Here is a 13,806-nt window from a genome sequence, read left to right on the forward strand (position 1 = left end):
AACAGGAAGAAAGAGATGAATGTAAAATCGGAAACCAGACATCTGCTGTGAAGATTTCTTCAGCAGCAAATAAATTAATTTTTTCTAAAATAAACTCGCCCCCAGGTGGGCTCGAACCAACAACCTTTCGGTTAACAGCCGAACGCTCTAGCCGATTGCGCCACGGAGGCTCCTGTGATGCATTGTTTTTCATTAGTCTCCAAAAAGGAAGAAAGAGACGTAAGTAAAATCGGAAACAACACATCTGCTAAGAAGATTTCTTCATCAACACATATTTTTAATTCTTTCTAAAATAAAGTCGCCCCCGGGTGGGCTCGAACCACCAACCTTTCGGTTAACAGCCGAACGCGCTAGCCGATTGCGCCACGGAGGCTCCTCTGATACATTGTTTTTCATTCGTCTTCAAACAGGAAGAAAGAGACGAATTTAAAATCGGAAACCAGACATCTGCTGTGAAGATTTCTTCAGCAGCACATAAATTAATTCTTTCTAAAATAAACTCGCCCCCAGGTGGGCTCGAACCACCAACCTTTCGGTTAACAGCCGAACGCTCTAGCCGATTGCGCCACGGAGGCTCCTGTGATGCATTGTTTTTCATTCGTCTCATAAAAGGAAGAAAGAGACGTAAGTAAAATCGGAAACAACACATCTGCTGTGATTTCTTCAGCAGCACATATTTTTATTCCTTTCTAAAATAACTTAGCCCCCGGGTGGGCTCGAACCACCAACCTTTCGGTTAACAGCCGAACGCTCTAGCCGATTGCGCCACGGAGGCTCCTGTGATGCATTGTTTTTCATTAGTCTCCAAAAAGGAAGAAAGAGACGTAAGTAAAATCGGAAACAACACATCTGCTAAGAAGATTTCTTCATCAACACATATTTTTAATTCTTTCTAAAATAAAGTCGCCCCCGGGTGGGCTCGAACCACCAACCTTTCGGTTAACAGCCGAACGCGCTAGCCGATTGCGCCACGGAGGCTCCTCTGGTACATTGTTTTTCATTCGTCTTCAAACAGGAAGAAAGAGACGAATGTAAAATCGGAAACCAGACATCTGCTGTGAAGATTTCTTCAGCAGCACATAAATTAATTCTTTCTAAAGTAAACTCGCCCCCAGGTGGGCTCGAACCACCAACCTTTCGGTTAACAGACGAACGCTCTAGACGATTGCGCCACGGAGGCTCCTGTGATGCATTGTTTTTCATTCGTCTCATAAAAGGAAGAAAGAGACGTAAGTAAAATCGGAAACAACACATCTGCTAAGAAGATTTCTTCATCAACACATATTTTTAATTCTTTCTAAAATAAAGTCGCCCCCGGGTGGGCTCGAACCACCAACCTTTCGGTTAACAGCCGATTGCGCCACGGAGGCTCCTCTGATGCTTTGTTTTTCATTCGTCTCCAAAGAGGAAGAAAGAGACGAATGTAAAATCGGAAACCAGACATCTGCTGTGAAGATTTCTTCAGCAGCACATATTTTTAATTCTTTCTAAAATAAACTCGCCCCCGGGCGGGCTCGAACCACCGAATTTTCGGTTAACAGCCGAACGCGCTAGCCGATTGCGCCACGGAGGCTCCTGTGGTGCATTGGTTTTCATTCGTCTCCAAAGAGGAAGAAAGAGACGTAAGTAAAATCGGAAACAACACATCTGCTAAGAAGATTTCTTCATCAACACATATTTTTAATTCTTTCTAAAATAAACTCGCCCCCGGGTGGGCTCGAACCACCAACCTTTCGGTTAACAGCCGAACGCGCTAGCCGATTGCGCCACGGAGGCTCCTCTGATGTTTTGTTTTTCATTCGTCTCCAAAGAGGAAGAAAGAGACGAATGTAAAATCGGAAACCAGACATCTGCTGTGAAGATTTCTTCAGCAGCACATAAATAAATTCTTTCTAAAATAAACTCTCCCCCGGGTGGGCTCGAACCACCAACCTTTCGGTTAACAGCCGAACGCGCTAGCCGATTGCGCCACGGAGGCTCTTCTGATACATTGTTTTTCATTCGTCTCCAAAGAGGAAGAAAGAGAGGAATGTAAAATCGGAAACCAGACATCTGCTGTGAAGATTTCTTCAGCAGCACATAAATTAATTCTTTCTAAAATAAACTCGCCCCCGGGTGGGCTCGAACCACCAACCTTTCGGTTAACCGCCGAACGCGTTAGCCGATTGCGCCACGGAGGCTCCTGTGATGCATTGTTTTTCATTCGTCTCCAAAAAGGAAGAAAGAGACGTAAGTAAAATCAGAAACAACACATCTGCTGTGATTTCTTCAGCAGCACATATTTTTAATCCTTTCTAAAATAACTTCGCCCCCTGGTGGGCTCGAACCACCAACCTTTCGGTTAACAGCCGAACGCTCTAGAAGATTGGACCACGGAGGCTCCTGTTAGGCATTGTTTTTCATTCCTCTCCAAAGAGGAAGAAAGAGAGTTAAGTAAAACCGGAAACTACAGATCTGCTTTGAAGAGTTCTTCAGCAGCACATATTTTTAATCCTTTCTAAAATTAATTCGCCTCCGGGTGGGCTCGAACCACCAACCTTTCGATTAACAGCCGAACGCTCTAGCCGATTGCGCTAGGTTCCGGTTCGGCATTCTTTTTCATTCGTCTCCAAAGAGGAAGAAAGAGATGTAAGTAAAATCGGAAACAACACATCTGCTGTGAAGATTTCTTCAGCAGCAAATATTTTTAATCCTTTCTAAAATAAATTCGCCCCCGGGGGGGCTCGAACCACCAACTTTTCTTATAACAGCCGGACGCGCTAGCCGATTGCGCCACGGAGGCTCCTCTGATGCATTGTTTTTCATTCGTCTCCAAAAAGGAAGAAAGAGACGTAAGTAAAATCGGAAACAACACATCTGCTAAGAAGATTTCTTCATCAACACATATTTTTAATTCTTTCTAAAATAAAGTCGCCCCCGGGTGGGCTCGAACCACCAACCTTTCGGTTAACAGCCGAACGCGCTAACCGATCTCGCCACGGAGGCTCCTGTGAAGCATTGTTTTTCATTCGTCTCCAAAGAGGAAGAAAGAGACGTAAGTAAAATCGGAAACCAGACATCTGCAGTGAAGATTTCTTCAGCAACACATATTTTTAATTCTTTCTAAAATCAACTCGCCCCCTCGTGGGCTCAAACCACCAACCTTTCGGTTAACAGCCGAACGCGCTTGCCAATTGCGCCACGGAGGCTCCTCTGATGCATTGTTTTTCATTCGTCTCCAAAGAGGAAAAGAGACGAATGTAAAATCGGAAACCAGACATCTGCTGTGAAGATTTCTTCAGCAGCACATAAATTAATTCTTTCTAAAATAAACTCGCCCCCGGGTGGGCTGGAACCACCAACCTTTCGGTTAACAGCCGGACGCGCTTGCCGATTGCGCCACGGAGGCTCCTGTGATGCATTGTTTTTCATTCGTCTCCAAAAAGGAAGAAAGAGACGTAAGTAAAATCGGAAACAACACATCTGCTGTGATTTCTTCAGCAGCACATATTTTTAATCCTTTCTAAAATAACTTAGCCCCCGGGTGGGCTCGAACCACCAACCTTTCGGTTAACAGCCGAACGCTCTAGAAGATTGCGCCACGGAGGCTCCTCTGATACATTGTTTTTCATTCGTCTTCAAACAGGAAGAAAGAGATGAATGTAAAATCGGAAACCAGACATCTGCTGTGAAGATTTCTTCAGCAGCAAATAAATTAATTTTTTCTAAAATAAGCTCGCCCCCAGGTGGGCTCGAACCACCAACCTTTCGGTTAACAGCCGAACGCTCTAGCCGATTGCGCCACGGAGGCTCCTGTGATGCATTGTTTTTCATTAGTCTCCAAAAAGGAAGAAAGAGACGTAAGTAAAATGGGAAACAACACATCTGCTAAGAAGATTTCTTCATCAACACATATTTTTAATTCTTTCTAAAATAAAGTCGCCCCCGGGTGGGCTCGAACCACCAACCTTTCGGTTAACAGCCGAACGCGCTAGCCGATTGCGCCACGGAGGCTCCACTGATACATTGTTTTTCATTCGTCTTCAAACAGGAAGAAAGAGACGAATTTAAAATCGGAAACCAGACATCTGCTGTGAAGATTTCTTCAGCAGCACATAAATTAATTCTTTCTAAAATAAACTCGCCCCCAGGTGGGCTCGAACCACCAACCTTTCGGTTAACAGCCGAACGCTCTAGCCGATTGCGCCACGGAGGCTCCTGTGATGCATTGTTTTTCATTCGTCTCATAAAAGGAAGAAAGAGACGTAAGTAAAATCGGAAACAACACATCTGCTAAGAAGATTTCTTCATCAACACATATTTTTAATTCTTTCTAAAATAAAGTCGCCCTCGGGTGGGCTCGAACCACCAACCTTTCGGTTAACAGCCGAACGCGCTAGCCGATTGCGCAACGGAGGCTCCTCTGATGCTTTGTTTTTCATTCGTCTCCAAAGAGGAAGAAAGAGACGAATGTAAAATCGGAAACCAGACATCTGCTGTGAAGATTTCTTCAGCAGCACATATTTTTAATTCTTTCTAAAATAAACTCGCCCCCGGGAGGGCTCGAACCACCGAATTTTCGGTTAACAGCCGAACGCGCTAGCCGATTGCGCCACGGAGGCTCCTGTGGTGCATTGGTTTTCATTCGTCTCCAAAGAGGAAGAAAGAGACGTAAGTAAAATCGGAAACAACACATCTACTGTGAAGATTTCTTCAGCAGCACATATTTTAAATCCTTTCTAAAATAAACTCGCCCCCGGGTGTGCTCGAACCACCAACCTTTCGGTTAATAGCCGAACGCGCTAGCCGAGTGCGCCACGGAGGCTCCTGTGATGCATTGTTTTTCATTCGTCTCCAAAAAGGAAGAAAGAGACGTAAGTAAAATCGGAAACAACACATCTGCTAAGAAGATTTCTTCATCAACACATATTTTTAATTCTTTCTAAAATAAACTCGCCCCCGGGTGGGCTCGAACCACCAACCTTTCGGTTAACAGCCGAACGCGCTAGCCGATTGCGCCACGGAGGCTCCTCTGATGCTTTGTTTTTCATTCGTCTCCAAAGAGGAAGAAAGAGACGAATGTAAAATCGGAAACCAGACATCTGCTGTGAAGATTTCTTCAGCAGCACATAAATTAATTCTTTCTAAAATAAACTCTCCCCCGGGTGGGCTCGAACCACCAACCTTTCGGTTAACAGCCGAACGCGCTAGCCGATTGCGCCACGGAGGCTCTTCTGATACGTTGTTTTTCATTCGTCTCCAAAGAGGAAGAAAGAGACGAATGTAAAATCGGAAACCAGACATCTGCTGTGAAGATTTCTTCAGCAGCACATAAATTAATTCTTTCTAAAATAAACTCGCCCCCGGGTGGGCTCGAACCACCAACCTTTCGGTTAACCGCCGAACGCGCTAGCCGATTGCGCCACGGAGGCTCCTGTGATGCATTGTTTTTCATTCGTCTCCAAAAAGGAAGAAAGAGACGTAAGTAAAATCGGAAACAACACATCTGCTGTGATTTCTTCAGCAGCACATATTTTTAATCCTTTCTAAAATAACTTCGCCCCCGGGTGGGCTCGAACCACCAACCTTTCGGTTAACAGCCGAACGCTCTAGAAGATTGGACCACGGAGGCTCCTGTTAGGCATTGTTTTTCATTCCTCTCCAAAGAGGAAGAAAGAGAGTTAAGTAAAATCGGAAACTACAGATCTGCTTTGAAGAGTTCTTCAGCAGCACATATTTTTAATCCTTTCTAAAATAAATTCGCCTCCGGGTGGGCTCGAACCACCAACCTTTCGATTAACAGCCGAACGCTCTAGCCGATTGCGCTAGGTTCCGGTTCGGCATTCTTTTTCATTCGTCTCCAAAGAGGAAGAAAGAGATGTAAGTAAAATCGGAAACAACATATCTGCTAAGAAGATTTCTTCATCAACACATATTTTTAATTCTTTCTAAAATAAACTCGCCCCCGGGTGGGCCCGAACCACCAACCTTTCGGTTAACAGCCGAACGCGCTAGCCGATTGCGCCACGGAGGCTCCTCTGATACATTGTTTTTCATTCGTCTTCAAACAGGAAGAAAGAGACGAATGTAAAATCGGAAACCAGACATCTGCTGTGAAGATTTCTTCAGCAGCAAATAAATTAATTTTTTCTAAAATAAACTCGCCCCCGGGTGGGCTCGAACCACCAACCTTTCGGTTAACAGCCGAACGCGCTAGCCGATTGCGCCACGGAGGCTTCTCTGATGCTTTGTTTTTCATTCGTCTCCAAAGAGGAAGAAAGAGACGAATGTAAAATCGGAAACCAGACATCTGCTGTGAAGATTTCTTCAGCAGCACATAAATTAATTCTTTCTAAAATAAACTCTCCCCCGGGTGGGCTCGAACCACCAACCTTTCGGTTAACAGCCGAACGCGCTAGCCGATTGCGCCACGGAGGCTCCTCTGATACATTGTTTTTCATTCGTCTTCAAACAGGAAGAAAGAGACGAATGTAAAATCGGAAACCAGACATCTGCTGTGAAGATTTCTTCAGCAGCAAATAAATTAATTTTTTCTAAAATAAACTCGCCCCCAGGTGGGCTCGAACCACCAACCTTTCGGTTAACAGCCGAACGCGCTAGCCGATTGCGCCACGGAGGCTCCTGTGAGGCATTGTTTTTCATTCGTCTCCAAAAAGGAAGAAAGAGACGTAAGTAAAATCGGAAACAACACATCTGCTAAGAAGATTTCTTCATCAACACATATTTTTAATTCTTTCTAAAATAAACTCGCCCCCGGGTGGGCTCGAACCACCAACCTTTCGGTTAACAGCCGAACGCGCTAGCCGATTGCGCCACGGAGGCTCCTCTGATGCTTTGTTTTTCATTCGTCTCCAAAGAGGAAGAAAGAGACGAATGTAAAATCGGAAACCAGACATCTGCTGTGAAGATTTCTTCAGCAGCACATAAATTAATTCTTTCTAAAATAAACTCGCCCCCGGGTGGGCTCGAACCACCAACCTTTCGGTTAACCGCCGAACGCGCTAGCCGATTGCGCCACGGAGGCTCCTGTGATGCATTGTTTTTCATTCGTCTCCAAAAAGGAAGAAAGAGACGTAAGTAAAATCGGAAACAACATATCTGCTGTGATTTCTTCAGCAGCACATATTTTTAATCCTTTCTAAAATAACTTCGCCCCCGGGTGGGCTCGAACCACCAACGTTTCGGTTAACAGCCGAACGCTCTAGAAGATTGCGCCACGGAGGCTCCTGTTAGACATTGTTTTTCATTCCTCTCCAAAGAGGAAGAAAGAGAGTTAAGTAAAATCGGAAACTACAGATCTGCTTTGAAGAGTTCTTCAGCAGCACATATTTTTAATCCTTTCTGAAATAAATTCGCCTCCGGGTGGGCTCGAACCACCAACCTTTCGATTAACAGCCGAACGCTCTAGCCGATTGCGCTAGGTTCCGGTTCGGCATTCTTTTTCATTCGTCTCCAAAGAGGAAGAAAGAGATGTAAGTAAAATCGGAAACAACACATCTGCTGTGAAGATTTCTTCAGCAGCAAATATTTTTAATCCTTTCTAAAATAAATTCGCCCCCGGGGGGGGCTCGAACCACCAACTTTTCTTATAACAGCCGGACGCGCTAGCCGATTGCGCCACGGAGGCTCCTGTAATGCATTGTTTTTCATTCGTCTCCAAAAAGGAAGAAAGAGACGTAAGTAAAATCGGAAACAACACATCTGCTAAGAAGATTTCTTCATCAACACATATTTTTAATTCTTTCTAAAATAAACTCGCCCCCTCGTGGGCTCAAACCACCAACCTTTCGGTTAACAGCCGAACGCGCTTGCCAATTGCGCCACGGAGGCTCCTCTGATGCATTGTTTTTCATTCGTCTCCAAAGAGGAAAAGAGACGAATGTAAAATCGGAAACCAGACATCTGCTGTGAAGATTTCTTCAGCAGCAAATAAATTAATTTTTTCTAAAATAAACTCGCCCCCAGGTGGGCTCGAACCACCAACCTTTCGGTTAACAGCCGAACGCTCTAGCCGATTGCGCCACGGAGGCTCCTGTGATGCATTGTTTTTCATTCGTCTCCAAAAAGGAAGAAAGAGACGTAAGTAAAATCGGAAACAACACATCTGCTAAGAAGATTTCTTCATCAACACATATTTTTAATTCTTTCTAAAATAAAGTCGCCCCCGGGTGGGCTCGAACCACCAACCTTTCGGTTAACAGCCGAACGCGCTAGCCGATCTCGCCACGGAGGCTCCTGTGATGCATTGTTTTTCATTCGTCTCCAAAGAGGAAGAAAGAGACGTAAGTAAAATCGGAAACCAGACATCTGCAGTGAAGATTTCTTCAGCAACACATATTTTTAATTCTTTCTAAAATCAACTCGCCCCCTCGTGGGCTCAAACCACCAACCTTTCGGTTAACAGCCGAACGCGCTTGCCAATTGCGCCACGGAGGCTCCTCTGATGCATTGTTTTTCATTCGTCTCCAAAGAGGAAAAGAGACGAATGTAAAATCGGAAACCAGACATCTGCTGTGAAGATTTCTTCAGCAGCACATAAATTAATTCTTTCTAAAATAAACTCGCCCCCGGGTGGGCTGGAACCACCAACCTTTCGGTTAACAGCCGGACGCGCTTGCCGATTGCGCCACGGAGGCTCCTGTGGTGCATTGGTTTTCATTCGTCTCCAAAGAGGAAGAAAGAGACGTAAGTAAAATCGGAAACAACACATCTACTGTGAAGATTTCTTCAGCAGCACATATTTTAAATCCTTTCTAAAATAAACTCGCCCCCGGGTGGGCTCGAATTACCAACATTTCGGTTAACAGCCGAACGCGCTAGCCGATTGCGCCACGGAGGCTCCTCTGAGGCTTTGTTTTTTATTCGTCTCCAAAGAGGAAGAAAGAGACAAATGTAAAATCGGAAACCAGACATCTGCTGTGAAGATTTCTTCAGCAGCACATAAATTAATTCTTTCTAAAATAAACTCGCCCCCGGGTGGGCTCGAACCACCAACCTTTCGGTTAACAGCCGAACGCGCTAGCCGATTGCGCCACGGAGGCTCCTGTGATGCATTGTTTTTCATTCGTCTCCAAAAAGGAAGAAAGAGACGTAAGTAAAATCGGAAACAACACATCTGCTGTGATTTCTTCAGCAGCACATATTTTTAATCCTTTCTAAAATAACTTAGCCCCCGGGTGGGCTCGAACCACCAACCTTTCGGTTAACAGCCGAACGCTCTAGAAGATTGCGCCACGGAGGCTCCTCTGATACATTGTTTTTCATTCGTCTTCAAACAGGAAGAAAGAGATGAATGTAAAATCGGAAACCAGACATCTGCTGCGAAGATTTCTTCAGCAGCAAATAAATTAATTTTTTCTAAAATAAACTCGCCCCCAGGTGGGCTCGAACCACCAACCTTTCGGTTAACAGCCGAACGCTCTAGCCGATTGCGCCACGGAGGCTCCTGTGATGCATTGTTTTTCATTAGTCTCCAAAAAGGAAGAAAGAGACGTAAGTAAAATCGGAAACAACACATCTGCTAAGAAGATTTCTTCATCAACACATATTTTTAATTCTTTCTAAAATAAAGTCGCCCCCGGGTGGGCTCGAACCACCAACCTTTCGGTTAACAGCCGAACGCGCTAGCCGATTGCGCCACGGAGGCTTCTCTGATACATTGTTTTTCATTCGTCTTCAAACAGGAAGAAAGAGACGAATTTAAAATCGGAAACCAGACATCTGCTGTGAAGATTTCTTCAGCAGCACATAAATTAATTCTTTCTAAAATAAACTCGCCCCCAGGTGGGCTCGAACCACCAACCTTTCGGTTAACAGCCGAACGCTCTAGCCGATTGCGCCACGGAGGCTCCTGTGATGCATTGTTTTTCATTCGTCTCATAAAAGGAAGAAAGAGACGTAAGTAAAATCGGAAACAACACATCTGCTGTGATTTCTTCAGCAGCACATATTTTTATTCCTTTCTAAAATAACTTAGCCCCCGGGTGGGCTCGAACCACCAACCTTTCGGTTAACAGCCGAACGCTCTAGAAGATTGCGCCACGGAGGCTCCTCTGATACATTGTTTTTCATTCGTCTTCAAACAGGAAGAAAGAGACGAATGTAAAATCGGAAACCAGACATCTGCTGTGAAGATTTCTTCAGCAGCAAATAAATTAATTTTTTCTAAAATAAACTCGCCCCCAGGTGGTCTCGAACCACCAACCTTTCGGTTAACAGCCGAACGCTCTAGCCGATTGCGCCACGGAGGCTCCTGTGATGCATTGTTTTTCATTAGTCTCCAAAAAGGAAGAAAGAGACGTAATTAAAATCGGAAACAACACATCTGCTAAGAAGATTTCTTCATCAACACATATTTTAAATTCTTTCTAAAATAAAGTCGCCCCCGGGTGGGCTCGAACCACCAACCTTTCGGTTAACAGCCGAACGCGCTAGCCGATTGCGCCACGGAGGCTCCTCTGATACATTGTTTTTCATTCGTCTTCAAACAGGAAGAGAGAGACGAATGTAAAATCGGAAGCCAGACATCTGCTGTGAAGATTTCTTCAGCAGCACATAAATTAATTCTTTCTAAAATAAACTCGCCCCCAGGTGGGCTCGAACCACCAACCTTTCGGTTAACAGCCGAACGCTCTAGCCGATTGCGCCACGGAGGCTCCTGTGATGCATTGTTTTTCATTAGTCTCCAAAAAGGAAGAAAGAGACGTAAGTAAAATCGGAAACAACACATCTGCTAAGAAGAGTTCTTCAGCAGCACATATTTTTAATCCTTTCTAAAATAAATTCGCCTCCGGGTGGGCTCGAACCACCAACCTTTCGATTAACAGCCGAACGCTCTAGCCGATTGCGCTAGGTTCCGGTTCGGCATTCTTTTTCATTCGTCTCCAAAGAGGAAGAAAGAGATGTAAGTAAAATCGGAAACAACACATCTGCTGTGAAGATTTCTTCAGCACCAAATTTTTTTAATCCTTTCTAAAATAATTTCGCCCCCGGGAGGGCTCGAACCACCAACTTTTCTTATAACAGCCGGACGCGCTAGCCGATTGCGCCACGGAGGCTCCTGTAATGCATTGTTTTTCATTCGTCTCCAAAAAGGAAGAAAGAGACGTAAGTAAAATCGGAAACAACACATCTGCTAAGAAGATTTCTTCATCAACACATATTTTTAATTCTTTCTAAAATAAACTCGCCCCCGGGTGGGCTCGAACCACCAACCTTTCGGTTAACAGCCGAACGCGCTAGCCGATTGCGCCACGGAGGCTCTTCTGATACATTGTTTTTCATTCGTCTCCAAAGAGGAAGAAAGAGACGAATGTAAAATCGGAAACCAGACATCTGCTGTGAAGATTTCTTCAGCAGCACATAAATTAATTCTTTCTAAAATAAACTCGCCCCCGGGTGGGCTCGAACCACCAACCTTTCAGTTAACCGCCGAACGCGCTAGCCGATTGCGCCACGGAGGCTCCTGTGATGCATTGTTTTTCATTCGTCTCCAAAAAGGAAGAAAGAGACGTAAGTAAAATCGGAAACAACACATCTGCTGTGATTTCTTCAGCAGCACATATTTTTAATCCTTTCTAAAATAACTTCGCCCCCGGGTGGGCTCGAACCACCAACCTTTCGGTTAACAGCCGAACGCTCTAGAAGATTGGACCACGGAGGCTCCTGTTAGGCATTGTTTTTCATTCCTCTCCAAAGAGGAAGAAAGAGAGTTAAGTAAAATCGGAAACTACAGATCTGCTTTGAAGAGTTCTTCAGCAGCACATATTTTTAATCCTTTCTAAAATAAATTCGCCTCCGGGTGGGCTCGAACCACCAACCTTTCGATTAACAGCCGAACGCTCTAGCCGATTGCGCTAGGTTCCGGTTCGGCATTCTTTTTCATTCGTCTCCAAAGAGGAAGAAAGAGATGTAAGTAAAATCGGAAACAACACATCTGCTGTGAAGATTTCTTCAGCACCAAATTTTTTTAATCCTTTCTAAAATAATTTCGCCCCCGGGAGGGCTCGAACCACCAACTTTTCTTATAACAGCCGGACGCGCTAGCCGATTGCGCCACGGAGGCTCCTGTAATGCATTGTTTTTCATTCGTCTCCAAAAAGGAAGAAAGAGACGTAAGTAAAATCGGAAACAACATATCTGCTAAGAAGATTTCTTCATCAACACATATTTTTAATTCTTTCTAAAATAAACTCGCCCCCGGGTGGGCCCGAACCACCAACCTTTCGGTTAACAGCCGAACGCGCTAGCCGATTGCGCCACGGAGGCTCCTCTGATACATTGTTTTTCATTCGTCTTCAAACAGGAAGAAAGAGACGAATGTAAAATCGGAAACCAGACATCTGCTGTGAAGATTTCTTCAGCAGCACATAAATTAATTCTTTCTAAAATAAACTCGCCCCCGGGTGGGCTCGAACCACCAACCTTTCGGTTAACCGCCGAACGCGCTAGCCGATTGCGCCACGGAGGCTCCTGTGATGCATTGTTTTTCATTCGTCTCCAAAAAGGAAGAAAGAGACGTAAGTAAAATCGGAAACAACACATCTGCTAAGAAGATTTCTTCATCAACACATATTTTTAATTCTTTCTAAAATAAAGTCGCCCACGGGTGGGCTCGAACCACCAACCTTTCGGTTAACAGCCGAACGCGCTAGCCGATTGCGCCACGGAGGCTCCTCTGATGCTTTGTTTTTCATTCTTCTCCAAAGAGGAAGAAAGAGACGAATGTAAAATCGGAAACCAGACATCTGCTGTGAAGATTTCTTCAGCAGTACATAAATTAATTCTTTCTAAAATAAACTCGCCCCCGGGTGGGCTCGAACCACCAACCTTTCGGTTAACAGCCGAACGCGCTAGCCGATTGCGCCACGGAGGCTCTTCTGATACATTGTTTTTCATTCGTCTCCAAAGAGGAAGAAAGAGACGAATGTAAAATCGGAAACCAGACATCTGCTGTGAAGATTTCTTCAGCAGCACATAAATTAATTCTTTCTAAAATAAACTCGCCCCCGGGTGGGCTCGAACCACCAACCTTTCGGTTAACAGCCGAACGCGCTAGCCGATTGCGCCACGGAGGCTCCTGTGATGCATTGTTTTTCATTCGTCTCCAAAAAGGAAGAAAGAGACGTAAGTAAAATCGGAAACAACACATCTGCTGTGATTTCTTCAGCAACACATATTTTTAATCCTTTCTAAAATAACTTAGCCCCCGGGTGGGCTCGAACCACCAACCTTTCGGTTAACAGCAGAGCGCTCTAGAAGATTGCGCCACGGAGGTTCCTCTGATACATTGTTTTTCATTCGTCTTCAAACAGGAAGAAAGAGACGAATGTAAAATCGGAAACCAGACATCTGCTGTGAAGATTTCTTCAGCAGCAAATAAATTAATTTTTTCTAAAATAAACTCGCCCACAGGTGGGCTCGAACCACCAACCTTTAGGTTAACAGCCGAACGTTCTAGCCGATTGCGCCACGGAGGCTCCTCTGATGCTTTGTTTTTCATTCGTCCCCAAAGAGGAAGAAAGAGACAAATGTAAAATCGGAAACCAGACATCTGCTGTGAAGATTTTTTCAGCAGCACATAAATTAATTTTTTCTAAAATAAACTCGCCCCCGGGTGGGCTCGAACCACCAACCTTTCGGTTAACAGCCGAACGCGCTAGCCGATTGCGCCACGGAGGCTCTTCTTATACATTGTTTTTCATTCGTCTTCAAACAGGAAGAAAGAGACGAATGTAAAATCGGAAACCAGACATCTGCTGTGAAGATTTCTTCAGCAGCAAATAAATTAATTTTTTCTAAAATAAA

At 44.7% G+C, this 13,806-nt stretch overlaps 44 non-coding genes across 44 annotated transcripts; all 44 read right to left on the reverse strand.

Moving 5' to 3' along the window:
- Window positions 1-96: 96 nt before the first annotated feature.
- Window positions 97-170, reverse strand: Trnan-guu (transfer RNA asparagine (anticodon GUU)). Its single transcript has one exon. It is a non-coding gene; the product is annotated as a tRNA-Asn (tRNA).
- Window positions 171-299: 129 nt separating this feature from the next.
- Window positions 300-373, reverse strand: Trnan-guu (transfer RNA asparagine (anticodon GUU)). Its single transcript has one exon. It is a non-coding gene; the product is annotated as a tRNA-Asn (tRNA).
- A 128-nt stretch (window positions 374-501) lies between these two features.
- On the reverse strand, window positions 502-575 carry Trnan-guu (transfer RNA asparagine (anticodon GUU)). Its single transcript has one exon. It is a non-coding gene; the product is annotated as a tRNA-Asn (tRNA).
- Window positions 576-701: 126 nt separating this feature from the next.
- On the reverse strand, window positions 702-775 carry Trnan-guu (transfer RNA asparagine (anticodon GUU)). The gene has a single exon. It is a non-coding gene; the product is annotated as a tRNA-Asn (tRNA).
- Window positions 776-904: 129 nt separating this feature from the next.
- On the reverse strand, window positions 905-978 carry Trnan-guu (transfer RNA asparagine (anticodon GUU)). Its single transcript has one exon. It is a non-coding gene; the product is annotated as a tRNA-Asn (tRNA).
- Window positions 979-1,499: 521 nt separating this feature from the next.
- Window positions 1,500-1,573, reverse strand: Trnan-guu (transfer RNA asparagine (anticodon GUU)). The gene has a single exon. It is a non-coding gene; the product is annotated as a tRNA-Asn (tRNA).
- Window positions 1,574-1,702: 129 nt separating this feature from the next.
- On the reverse strand, window positions 1,703-1,776 carry Trnan-guu (transfer RNA asparagine (anticodon GUU)). Its single transcript has one exon. It is a non-coding gene; the product is annotated as a tRNA-Asn (tRNA).
- Window positions 1,777-1,904: 128 nt separating this feature from the next.
- Trnan-guu (transfer RNA asparagine (anticodon GUU)) lies at window positions 1,905-1,978 on the reverse strand. Its single transcript has one exon. It is a non-coding gene; the product is annotated as a tRNA-Asn (tRNA).
- Window positions 1,979-2,106: 128 nt separating this feature from the next.
- On the reverse strand, window positions 2,107-2,180 carry Trnan-guu (transfer RNA asparagine (anticodon GUU)). The gene has a single exon. It is a non-coding gene; the product is annotated as a tRNA-Asn (tRNA).
- Window positions 2,181-2,911: 731 nt separating this feature from the next.
- Window positions 2,912-2,985, reverse strand: Trnan-guu (transfer RNA asparagine (anticodon GUU)). The gene has a single exon. It is a non-coding gene; the product is annotated as a tRNA-Asn (tRNA).
- Window positions 2,986-3,314: 329 nt separating this feature from the next.
- On the reverse strand, window positions 3,315-3,388 carry Trnan-guu (transfer RNA asparagine (anticodon GUU)). The gene has a single exon. It is a non-coding gene; the product is annotated as a tRNA-Asn (tRNA).
- Window positions 3,389-3,716: 328 nt separating this feature from the next.
- On the reverse strand, window positions 3,717-3,790 carry Trnan-guu (transfer RNA asparagine (anticodon GUU)). Its single transcript has one exon. It is a non-coding gene; the product is annotated as a tRNA-Asn (tRNA).
- Window positions 3,791-3,919: 129 nt separating this feature from the next.
- Trnan-guu (transfer RNA asparagine (anticodon GUU)) lies at window positions 3,920-3,993 on the reverse strand. The gene has a single exon. It is a non-coding gene; the product is annotated as a tRNA-Asn (tRNA).
- A 128-nt stretch (window positions 3,994-4,121) lies between these two features.
- Trnan-guu (transfer RNA asparagine (anticodon GUU)) lies at window positions 4,122-4,195 on the reverse strand. Its single transcript has one exon. It is a non-coding gene; the product is annotated as a tRNA-Asn (tRNA).
- A 129-nt stretch (window positions 4,196-4,324) lies between these two features.
- Window positions 4,325-4,398, reverse strand: Trnan-guu (transfer RNA asparagine (anticodon GUU)). The gene has a single exon. It is a non-coding gene; the product is annotated as a tRNA-Asn (tRNA).
- Window positions 4,399-4,527: 129 nt separating this feature from the next.
- Window positions 4,528-4,601, reverse strand: Trnan-guu (transfer RNA asparagine (anticodon GUU)). Its single transcript has one exon. It is a non-coding gene; the product is annotated as a tRNA-Asn (tRNA).
- A 129-nt stretch (window positions 4,602-4,730) lies between these two features.
- Window positions 4,731-4,804, reverse strand: Trnan-auu (transfer RNA asparagine (anticodon AUU)). The gene has a single exon. It is a non-coding gene; the product is annotated as a tRNA-Asn (tRNA).
- A 129-nt stretch (window positions 4,805-4,933) lies between these two features.
- Window positions 4,934-5,007, reverse strand: Trnan-guu (transfer RNA asparagine (anticodon GUU)). The gene has a single exon. It is a non-coding gene; the product is annotated as a tRNA-Asn (tRNA).
- A 128-nt stretch (window positions 5,008-5,135) lies between these two features.
- Window positions 5,136-5,209, reverse strand: Trnan-guu (transfer RNA asparagine (anticodon GUU)). Its single transcript has one exon. It is a non-coding gene; the product is annotated as a tRNA-Asn (tRNA).
- A 128-nt stretch (window positions 5,210-5,337) lies between these two features.
- Trnan-guu (transfer RNA asparagine (anticodon GUU)) lies at window positions 5,338-5,411 on the reverse strand. Its single transcript has one exon. It is a non-coding gene; the product is annotated as a tRNA-Asn (tRNA).
- A 528-nt stretch (window positions 5,412-5,939) lies between these two features.
- On the reverse strand, window positions 5,940-6,013 carry Trnan-guu (transfer RNA asparagine (anticodon GUU)). The gene has a single exon. It is a non-coding gene; the product is annotated as a tRNA-Asn (tRNA).
- Window positions 6,014-6,141: 128 nt separating this feature from the next.
- Window positions 6,142-6,215, reverse strand: Trnan-guu (transfer RNA asparagine (anticodon GUU)). Its single transcript has one exon. It is a non-coding gene; the product is annotated as a tRNA-Asn (tRNA).
- Window positions 6,216-6,343: 128 nt separating this feature from the next.
- Trnan-guu (transfer RNA asparagine (anticodon GUU)) lies at window positions 6,344-6,417 on the reverse strand. The gene has a single exon. It is a non-coding gene; the product is annotated as a tRNA-Asn (tRNA).
- Window positions 6,418-6,545: 128 nt separating this feature from the next.
- Trnan-guu (transfer RNA asparagine (anticodon GUU)) lies at window positions 6,546-6,619 on the reverse strand. Its single transcript has one exon. It is a non-coding gene; the product is annotated as a tRNA-Asn (tRNA).
- Window positions 6,620-6,748: 129 nt separating this feature from the next.
- Trnan-guu (transfer RNA asparagine (anticodon GUU)) lies at window positions 6,749-6,822 on the reverse strand. Its single transcript has one exon. It is a non-coding gene; the product is annotated as a tRNA-Asn (tRNA).
- Window positions 6,823-6,950: 128 nt separating this feature from the next.
- Trnan-guu (transfer RNA asparagine (anticodon GUU)) lies at window positions 6,951-7,024 on the reverse strand. Its single transcript has one exon. It is a non-coding gene; the product is annotated as a tRNA-Asn (tRNA).
- Window positions 7,025-7,956: 932 nt separating this feature from the next.
- Trnan-guu (transfer RNA asparagine (anticodon GUU)) lies at window positions 7,957-8,030 on the reverse strand. Its single transcript has one exon. It is a non-coding gene; the product is annotated as a tRNA-Asn (tRNA).
- Window positions 8,031-8,159: 129 nt separating this feature from the next.
- Trnan-guu (transfer RNA asparagine (anticodon GUU)) lies at window positions 8,160-8,233 on the reverse strand. Its single transcript has one exon. It is a non-coding gene; the product is annotated as a tRNA-Asn (tRNA).
- A 329-nt stretch (window positions 8,234-8,562) lies between these two features.
- Trnan-guu (transfer RNA asparagine (anticodon GUU)) lies at window positions 8,563-8,636 on the reverse strand. The gene has a single exon. It is a non-coding gene; the product is annotated as a tRNA-Asn (tRNA).
- Window positions 8,637-8,967: 331 nt separating this feature from the next.
- On the reverse strand, window positions 8,968-9,041 carry Trnan-guu (transfer RNA asparagine (anticodon GUU)). Its single transcript has one exon. It is a non-coding gene; the product is annotated as a tRNA-Asn (tRNA).
- A 328-nt stretch (window positions 9,042-9,369) lies between these two features.
- Window positions 9,370-9,443, reverse strand: Trnan-guu (transfer RNA asparagine (anticodon GUU)). The gene has a single exon. It is a non-coding gene; the product is annotated as a tRNA-Asn (tRNA).
- Window positions 9,444-9,572: 129 nt separating this feature from the next.
- Window positions 9,573-9,646, reverse strand: Trnan-guu (transfer RNA asparagine (anticodon GUU)). The gene has a single exon. It is a non-coding gene; the product is annotated as a tRNA-Asn (tRNA).
- Window positions 9,647-9,774: 128 nt separating this feature from the next.
- On the reverse strand, window positions 9,775-9,848 carry Trnan-guu (transfer RNA asparagine (anticodon GUU)). Its single transcript has one exon. It is a non-coding gene; the product is annotated as a tRNA-Asn (tRNA).
- Window positions 9,849-10,176: 328 nt separating this feature from the next.
- Trnan-guu (transfer RNA asparagine (anticodon GUU)) lies at window positions 10,177-10,250 on the reverse strand. Its single transcript has one exon. It is a non-coding gene; the product is annotated as a tRNA-Asn (tRNA).
- Window positions 10,251-10,379: 129 nt separating this feature from the next.
- Trnan-guu (transfer RNA asparagine (anticodon GUU)) lies at window positions 10,380-10,453 on the reverse strand. The gene has a single exon. It is a non-coding gene; the product is annotated as a tRNA-Asn (tRNA).
- A 128-nt stretch (window positions 10,454-10,581) lies between these two features.
- On the reverse strand, window positions 10,582-10,655 carry Trnan-guu (transfer RNA asparagine (anticodon GUU)). Its single transcript has one exon. It is a non-coding gene; the product is annotated as a tRNA-Asn (tRNA).
- A 531-nt stretch (window positions 10,656-11,186) lies between these two features.
- Trnan-guu (transfer RNA asparagine (anticodon GUU)) lies at window positions 11,187-11,260 on the reverse strand. The gene has a single exon. It is a non-coding gene; the product is annotated as a tRNA-Asn (tRNA).
- A 128-nt stretch (window positions 11,261-11,388) lies between these two features.
- On the reverse strand, window positions 11,389-11,462 carry Trnan-guu (transfer RNA asparagine (anticodon GUU)). The gene has a single exon. It is a non-coding gene; the product is annotated as a tRNA-Asn (tRNA).
- Window positions 11,463-12,193: 731 nt separating this feature from the next.
- On the reverse strand, window positions 12,194-12,267 carry Trnan-guu (transfer RNA asparagine (anticodon GUU)). The gene has a single exon. It is a non-coding gene; the product is annotated as a tRNA-Asn (tRNA).
- Window positions 12,268-12,395: 128 nt separating this feature from the next.
- Trnan-guu (transfer RNA asparagine (anticodon GUU)) lies at window positions 12,396-12,469 on the reverse strand. Its single transcript has one exon. It is a non-coding gene; the product is annotated as a tRNA-Asn (tRNA).
- A 129-nt stretch (window positions 12,470-12,598) lies between these two features.
- On the reverse strand, window positions 12,599-12,672 carry Trnan-guu (transfer RNA asparagine (anticodon GUU)). The gene has a single exon. It is a non-coding gene; the product is annotated as a tRNA-Asn (tRNA).
- A 128-nt stretch (window positions 12,673-12,800) lies between these two features.
- Window positions 12,801-12,874, reverse strand: Trnan-guu (transfer RNA asparagine (anticodon GUU)). Its single transcript has one exon. It is a non-coding gene; the product is annotated as a tRNA-Asn (tRNA).
- Window positions 12,875-13,002: 128 nt separating this feature from the next.
- On the reverse strand, window positions 13,003-13,076 carry Trnan-guu (transfer RNA asparagine (anticodon GUU)). The gene has a single exon. It is a non-coding gene; the product is annotated as a tRNA-Asn (tRNA).
- Window positions 13,077-13,606: 530 nt separating this feature from the next.
- Trnan-guu (transfer RNA asparagine (anticodon GUU)) lies at window positions 13,607-13,680 on the reverse strand. Its single transcript has one exon. It is a non-coding gene; the product is annotated as a tRNA-Asn (tRNA).
- Window positions 13,681-13,806: the final 126 nt, after the last annotated feature.

The sequence above is a fragment of the Argiope bruennichi genome, chromosome 10, assembly GCF_947563725.1.
Source record: "Argiope bruennichi chromosome 10, qqArgBrue1.1, whole genome shotgun sequence".
Classification (NCBI taxonomy): domain Eukaryota; kingdom Metazoa; phylum Arthropoda; class Arachnida; order Araneae; family Araneidae; genus Argiope; species Argiope bruennichi.